The sequence below is a fragment of the Herpailurus yagouaroundi genome, unplaced genomic scaffold (genome assembly GCF_014898765.1).
Source record: "Herpailurus yagouaroundi ecotype Mexico unplaced genomic scaffold, PumYag 141, whole genome shotgun sequence".
NCBI lineage: Eukaryota > Metazoa > Chordata > Mammalia > Carnivora > Felidae > Herpailurus > Herpailurus yagouaroundi.
In genome coordinates, this window is record NW_024412396.1 from 73,152,965 (window position 1) to 73,160,945 (window position 7,981).

The 7,981-nt window shown below is 47.7% G+C and overlaps 1 protein-coding gene and 1 pseudogene across 3 annotated transcripts in view; both read left to right on the forward strand.

The window, feature by feature from the left end:
- The window catches only part of PPP2R5C (protein phosphatase 2 regulatory subunit B'gamma), a 129,974-nt gene that overhangs the window by 22,149 nt on the left and 99,844 nt on the right, over positions 1-7,981 (forward strand). The gene's annotated exons all lie outside the window — the stretch shown is intronic.
- LOC121032302 (NADH dehydrogenase [ubiquinone] 1 alpha subcomplex subunit 12-like) lies at positions 1,872-3,130 on the forward strand (annotated as a pseudogene).

The following is a 7,981-nucleotide window of genomic DNA, read 5'->3' on the forward strand; positions in this document are numbered from 1 at the left end:
TTTGCCTGCAAAATTGCCTGGGAGATGAAAAATAAAACCTTAAGCTAAATTTAGAAATGAAAACTGGAAAGTTTTATTCAGAATTGCTAAAGCAGAAATAAAATCAGTGGATGTATTTACAGGCAGTTTGTTTTTAAATAAAGACCAAAACAAAGCGACAGAGGGACCAGAGAATAAAAAGAGTAATTCGGGTTGTTGTTGGGTTTTTTAACCTTCATTTCTGTACCGCACAAAGATGTTTGCACTGGCATCTCTGATGGGAGGGCGCACGGAGGAGGGCTGTGTGCACCCAGAAAGGTGCCCTTCCTCTGTGGGCATTAGCTCAGGCCCTTCCCCTCCCCCCGCCCCCCCCCCCCCGGGGCTGTAGCAGCAGGGAGGGCGGGGTTGGGTGGTCGAGGGAGAGTTAGAGACCAGTAGGGAGGCCGTCGTGGGGGGCATGGAGGGCAGGTCCACCGCTCACAGGTGCTGCAGGAGGGGGCAGCGGAAGACCCAGATTGTGCACCCGGGGGATGGGAAGTGTCACCATCCGGGCGACTAGATGGCGTGCCCCTCCTAGTTATGCACTGCAGGGAAGAGGTTCAAAGAGCAGGAAAGGGGTTTATAGGATCAGAACAGAATTGGTGTTACTGCTTGAGTCGTCCGTCATTTGGGGTGTTCGCTGATGCACCTGCCGTTTGCCAGGCACCGTCCAGGGGCTGCCGAGGGGAGGGAGCCTGTGGCCCAGGGAGGGGGTAGGAAGGCTTCTGGAGCGGGGGTGGGCAGTGTCGCAGAGATCCCCTCTCGGCTCTGCTGCGCTGTCCTCCTGCAGCCCGGGGATCTTTCCGAAGCATTGTTGGTAAAGGCCATGATCTTGGAGTGCTGCGGTGTGCACGGCTTTCAGGCAGAATGGCTGGAGCCAGTCCCTCCCGAGCCCAGCACGTAGTCTACTCCGTCTGTGACATTGGCACCTCCTGACACCTGAGGAGGTAGAGGATCACGTACACCCCCTTTTCCGGGTGAGATGAGAACCATCCTGGGGTAGTCAGGGTGGCGACAACTTGGTCGCGGTGCCAGGGGCGTGGCTGCATTCGGAGCCTCTCCTGGGCTGGTCTCCGCAGCGAGGACGGTGCTCCAGAGACAGGTTGAACCCTGGTAGTTGTAGTGAGCATATAGATTCGGTGCAGAAGTGGCAGAGATGGTGGTAAAATTAACTAGTCCATGACTCATTCTTTGAGACCGGGAGGGAGTCCACAGCCTCTAGTTTGTCGGTTCAGTTTGTCTTGCCTGATTTAGGCCAATTTTTGTTTGTGTGTTTTACGTACAGGAGCTCCTTTACACAGCACAAGGAAGAAACCTTCGGGATCGTATTTCCTGGGTGCTCATCACAGCCCATTCTCTGTTCTTAGCCTACAAGCCAACTGGCAGCATTCATTAAGGGTTTCCCCCTGGGCTAACTTAACCTATGCGTCTTTTTAAAAACCATCATGTTTAACTTTTATCATAGTAGTATGCGCTTATTTCATCAATGCTGAGAGAAATACACTTCAGAAAGAAAAGCCACCCACTGTCGTAACACTCAACAGTGTTGGTTCATATTTTGGGAGTGTTTCATTTTATGATCATACTATTTCTGAAAAGTTGTACACTCCCCTATTCAATTATTTTCATTTTACATATTTATAACTATTTTTGATGGATGTCTAATGTTTCATTGTGTGGGAAAATCCCTTTGACGTTAAGGTAGTTTCTAGTATTTTAGAATCACAAAAATGTGATGCTCTCAAAAAAAGTTACTAGGAATTAACCAAGGAGATAAAAAACTAGTACACTGAAAACAACAAAACATTGCCAAAAGGCACTGATGACAACACGAGGAGATGGAAAGACCCATGTGTTCATGGGTTGGAAGGCAGCATTGTTAGGACGTCAGTACTGACCAAGGAGACCTACAGATTCAGTGCAATCCTTATCAAAATCCTAATCGTATTTTTCTCCAGAAATAGGAACATCCATTCTAAAATTTGCATGGAATCTGCAGGGACCCCCAATGGCCAAAGCAGTCTTGAGAAAGAAGAACACACTTGGAGGTCTTAAATTTCCTGATTTCAAAACTTTCTGCAAAGTAACCAGAACAGTGTGGTGCCAGCATAAAGACAGATATATTCACCAATATCGAGGAGACTAGAGAGCCTGGAAACCAACCCTCCCATAGATGGTTGAATGGTTTTCCCCATTGAGTGGGGAAAGGACAGTCTTTCCAACAAATGGCCCTAGATAAACTGGATATCCAAATACAAAGAGTGAAGTTAGACCCTTACCTCACACCATGCACAAAAGGTAACTCAAAGTGGATCAGAGACCTAAATAGAAGAGCTAAGACCATAAACCATTAGAGAAAAACATAGAGGAAAAGCTTCATGCCCTTGAACTTGCTACTGATTTCTTCTAAATGATGCCAGAAGCACAGGCAACAAAAATAAAAGTTAAGTTGGACTACATCAAAATTTAGTGGGGAATTTTTTGTGGTCGGTTCCATGCTGCCAAGTGCATTTTGAGCGTCGCACCCGGGAGGCTGGGCCCAAAGGACACGATGGAGTTCTCTTGGGTCCTGAAACACAGGCTGCAGCAGGTCAGCGGCCACGGCAGCCTCCACGGCTATCTAGAATTTTCTTCAGGGCAAACGATGTGAGGGTTGGTACATTAGTGGGGGGAGACAAATATGGAAACAAATACTCTGAGGACAACAATCCGTTTTTTGGCCGTCACCAGTGGGTTACGTATACTACTGAAATGAACGGCCAGAACACATTTCGGGATGTGGACCGGTGTCTCCTGAATGGCATTGTTGGCCTCCCTCTGTGACGGATGATCCTCCAACAACAGAACCACCTACTGCTCGTAAATTCATTTGGACAAACCATAAGTTCAATATGAGCGGCGCTCCAGACAATGTACCTTATTCTACCACTAGAAACAAGATTCGAGAGTGGGTCCCACGTTCAACATCTGACAAGTAAAGACCATGGAAAATAATTTAAACATGTATAATATGGGCTCTTCATGCAATTGCACTTTTACAGCTTACCATTAACTTGATTAAAATTGTTTGATGAAGCAAAAAATAAAATTTCTGTGCCTCAAAAAATAGTCAACAAAGTGAAAAGGCAACCCACAGGATGGGAAGAAAATTGGAAATCGTTTATCTGATAACAGATTAATATCCAGAATTTACAAAGAATTCCTCCAACTCAACAACAAGAAACCCCGATTTAAAAACGGAAAAAGGACTCGAATAGACAGATCTCCGAAAAAGATACACAAATGGTCAGTAAACACGTGAAAACATGATCAGCATCACTAATCATTAGGAAAACGCTAATCAGAATCACAGTGAGATACTACTCCACATCTGTTAGTGTGGCTGCTGTCAAAGGAACAAAAAAAAAACAACAGAAAATAACAAGTGCTGGTGAGGATGTGGAGAAACTTGAGCCCTCGTGCACTTTGGGTGGGAATGTAACAGGCTTGGTGCCGCTGCTGTGAGAAAAAGCATGGAGGTTCCTCAGAAAGTTAAACGCAGAAACACCATAAGTTCCAGCAATCCCACTTCTGGGTGTGCACCCCAAGGAACTGAAAGCAGGGACTTAAGGTAGATCCTTGCACACCTGCGTTGCAGAGGCTTTATTCACGCTAGCCCGGAGGCAGAGGCAGCCCAGCGTGTCCACCCGTGGATGGACGGGACGACACGCGGTCCGGTCACGCAGCAGAATATCATCCAGCCGTACAAAGGGGGGAGGCGCTGACACCCGCCGCCACGTGGATGGACCTCGAGGACGTTACAGAGCGAAGTACACCCGTCACAGAAGGACACACATGCATGATCCCGCTTGGAGGAGGTGCCTGGGGTCGTCAGAGTCACAGAGACTAGGACAGGGGGGTGCTGGGGGAGGGGGTGGGAGTTAGTTTTTACTGCGGACAGTTCCAGTTTTGCAGGATGAAGCTCTGTGGATGGACGGTGGCGACGGCTGCAAAACGGTGTAAATGTGCTTAAAACCACACGAGCTGAGCGTCGGGAGTGAAAGTGGTTAAGACGGTAAATTTCACATCATGTGCGTTTTAGCGGTTTTTTAAAATTTTTAACACGTGATGCGCACCCCGCTACGACATGTCTGGAATAGACACATCTCTAGAATAGATTCCCAGGGGCAAAATTACCTGAAGACTCTTGATCCATATTGCCAGGTTATTTTCCAAAAGGATCAAAACAGTTTATAGATTTGTTGGCAGGGTCACAACATGCCTCTACCAGTATTGAGTAGTTATCATTTTTTAAAATGATTCCTGATTTAACAGACAAGGAAATACTTTTTCATACAATTATTGATCAGTTGTGGTTCTTTACAGCATCGAGGCCCTGGTTTTTTGGTTTGTTTGTTTTTTTTATAATTAACTGTAGTTGATTATTAACTCCCCGTGTTTATGGCATTTATATTTCCTCTGGTTTTTTGAGGGGAACATACAGAAATTTGTAAATTTTTTAATGTGAACAGTATCCGTTCAGGGTTTGCCCGTTGTTTTTAAATGTCCTTTTTAAAATGTATTTTCTTTATTTTGAGCAAGAGAGTGGGTGTGTGCGGGGGAGGGGCAGAGAGAGAATCTTAAGCAGGCTCCACATTCAGCATGGAGCCTGACATGGGACTCGATCCCACGACCCTGGGATCATGACCTAAGCTGAAATCAAGAGTCAGGTGCTCAGCCAACTGAGCCACCCAGGTGCCCCTAAATGTCCTTTTCTTTTCATATTCACTTCCTTTCTGAAAGCTGTGGGGGTTGCGGAGAGGGAAGGATTTGGGTTTGTTTCTTATTGAACTGACCTCAGATTTTATTTTATTTATGGGAAGACTTAAACGGACTGATCCCCACGTAGCCAACCCGTCATGCAGCTAATCTGCCCCTTCCCGCTGACTCGAGATTCATCTCTGTCACAGGATACACTGGGGTGTCTGTGCTCACTGCCTTGGGGGCTGTTGCCTCCGCCTCGCTGACCTCTTAGGCCCCCATCACACCAGCATTAATTCCCAAGCTTTACAGTGGGTAAGACTAGCCGTCCTCAGAAGTAATCTCATCCTCTTGCTTTTTATGTTTCAACTGTAGAATCGCTTTGTCAAGAAAAAATGTGTCAGAAAAATAGAGACCCAACCAAATGCTGACTGGAATCGCTTTAAACCTATAAATCAGGCTGGGGAAAAATTAACACCAGCATGTGTATAGTATTTAGGCTTCCGGCCCAGGACATGCCCTCTGGATACTTACTCAGGTGTTTTTTCCTCTCCCCGTGTTACTCATTTGTTTGCTTGTTTGTATTTAGGGTGTGTTTCCTTGGTGATTTCCAGATCACAGTCCTGGCGTTCTTTAAGGAATTACTTCATGTGTACCAGGCTTCAAAAGAACATGGGGGGAAATCACTAACAGAACTGAGATCCTTTGATCTGAGATCATTAGGAAAACTACATCAAGGAAATGTCTTCCCTTCTTCATTGACATCTCATCTGTATACTTTATGTGAAGATTCTAGGAGTCTTTCCCCCTTATTGCTTCACTTCAGCTCATCAGCACCGTCTTGGGACGGGCACATTCCCCCTTCTCGTCTCATATTAAGGAGATCATTTAGCTCCCTTTTTTTGATTTTTCAAATTTATTTTGAGGGTCTGTGCGTGTGCAGGGGAGGGGCAGGGAGAGAGAATCCCAAGCAGATTCCGTGCCGTCAGCGCAGAACCCCACGCGGGGCTCAGACCCACGAACCATGAGATCACGACCTGAGCCGAGATCGATTCGGACGCTTAACTGACCGAGACCCCCAGGCGCCCCTGTCTGGTTTTAAAGTGCAGATCCGCAGGAAGCATCTGCTTCTGGACCCCTTTACCAAGCACACCTCGTTCCTAATTGCACACGTGTCTGAGTTCATCCGGCATCGCTCCCTGGGTGAGAAGGTGGTGGTGATCCTAGGAGAGCCATCCCTCCGGTGATCTGACAACCCAGAGGGTCTGCAGTCAGAATTTAAATTCCATATTAACCCGACTCAAAGCACAGGCAGCTTTTGCTAAAGCGTGTCTGCTGTTCAGCAGCAGAGGAACCAGGCAGGTGTGCGGCTGTCTGCACAGGGGGTGAAGGCCTGGACCCGTCGCTTGTTATAAATAATCGTAGGGCCAGCTCTGGAGGCTAGCAGCATCCTTCAGCTCCGGGGAGGAGGGAGGCAGGGGTGGGATCTGATTCGCCTTTACTTACTTAGTTTTGTGATCGATGTCGACGCACATTGTAAAGTCTGCATTCTTGCTGGTGAGGGGGCCTTACTAAACACTCCTGGAGGATCATAGCTGTTCACTCCTCGTTGAAATGGATCGAGGGCCAGCCCACAGATGTAACTGCTAACCCCACCTGTGTCTCGGGGGTTTCTTACTATTGTGAGTTATGTTCAGGAACCAAAGGGCTTTTGCGTTCTTGTTCGCAAGCGGGGCAGGTGGGCGGAGGGAGTTGTGCGAGAGGACATGGGTGTGGTTTGGACAGACTTGGTTGTGTGTGACGAAGTGAGGAGGTTTTTTTTTCAGTCGTACCTGCCAGAGATTTTTTTTTTTAAGTTTATTTTTATTTATTTTGAGAGAGAGAGAGAGAGAGAGAGTATGAGCAGGGGAGGGAGGCAGAGAGAGAGAGAGAGAGAGAGAGAGAGAACCCCAAGCAGGCTCCGTGCCACCAGCGCAGAACCCGACACAGGGCTCAAATTCACGAACCGTGAGATCATGACCTGAGTTGAAATCAAGAGCTGGACACTCTTGGTTGAGCCACTGAGGCACCCCTGCCAGATGTTTCTCTTATAGCTTGTTTTTACTTGGAGCTGGTAGTAATATTTCTTGTTGTTAGGGAGTCATGTCTTCAATCGCCTCATATTCCAGAGACAATGTCTTTCTCCTTGGAACAGCTTTTTACATTAACTCTTTTTGAAGCCAAGAAACTAAGATCTAAATAATAGCCTCTGAAATTAGTCCCATAAAAATAAGTGAAATATCCTTTTTAGTTTAAAATTTTTAAACTTAAGGGGCGCCTGGGTGGCGCAGTCGGTTAAGCGTCCGACTTCAGCCAGGTCACGATCTCGCGGTCCGTGAGTTCGAGCCCCGCATCAGGTTCTGGGCTGATGGTTCAGAGCCTGGAGCCTGTTTCCGATTCTGTGTCTCCCTCTCTCTCTGCCCCTCCCCTGTTCATGCTCTGTCTCTCTCTGTCCCAGAAATAAACGTTAAAAAAAAATTTTTTTTTTAACTTAAATCTCTAAAAATATAAGGGGTGCCTGGGTGGCTCAGTCGGTTGAGCATCCCACTTTGGCTTAGGTCATGATTTCCAGGTTTGTGAGTTCAAGCCCCACGTGTGGAGGCTGCTCAGGAGTCTCTCTCTCTCTCTCTCTCTCTGCCCCTCTCCCACACTTATCCTCCAGCATGCTCTCTCTCAAAATAATAAATTAACTTTAAAAAATTAAATAAAAACTTAAAAGTACCTACTGTGTTGACCTCTTCAGCATACATAAATGGAGAGTGCATTTCATTTTCTGGCTTTCTCTTTTTAACCCCCTTAATTTGTAGCACTTCCTAGCTGTTCAATTTAAGGAGGCTTTCCTTGTCCATATGATTTTTTTCACTGAATTTTCCCAGAAAGAGAGCTCGATCTGGAGAGAAGCGGGCGTTCTGGGATCAGCTCCGCTCGTAACTTGGTAGGACAGGCTGAGCGCCAGCCCACACTGGCGACGGGGGGGTTGCATAATGTTGGCCCAGCCCCTGGCTGGAACATCACGGAGCCGGGTGCCGGCGCGGGAACCGTGGGCCGGAGCCGGGAGCGCCGGAGCGCGGGGAGCCGGGAGCAGAGGCGGCCGCGCACCTCTGACCCCCGGGGGCGGCGGGCACCGGGGCTCCCGCGCCCCCCTCCCCCGCCCCGCCCACCCGCCCGCCCGCTCGCCCGCCCT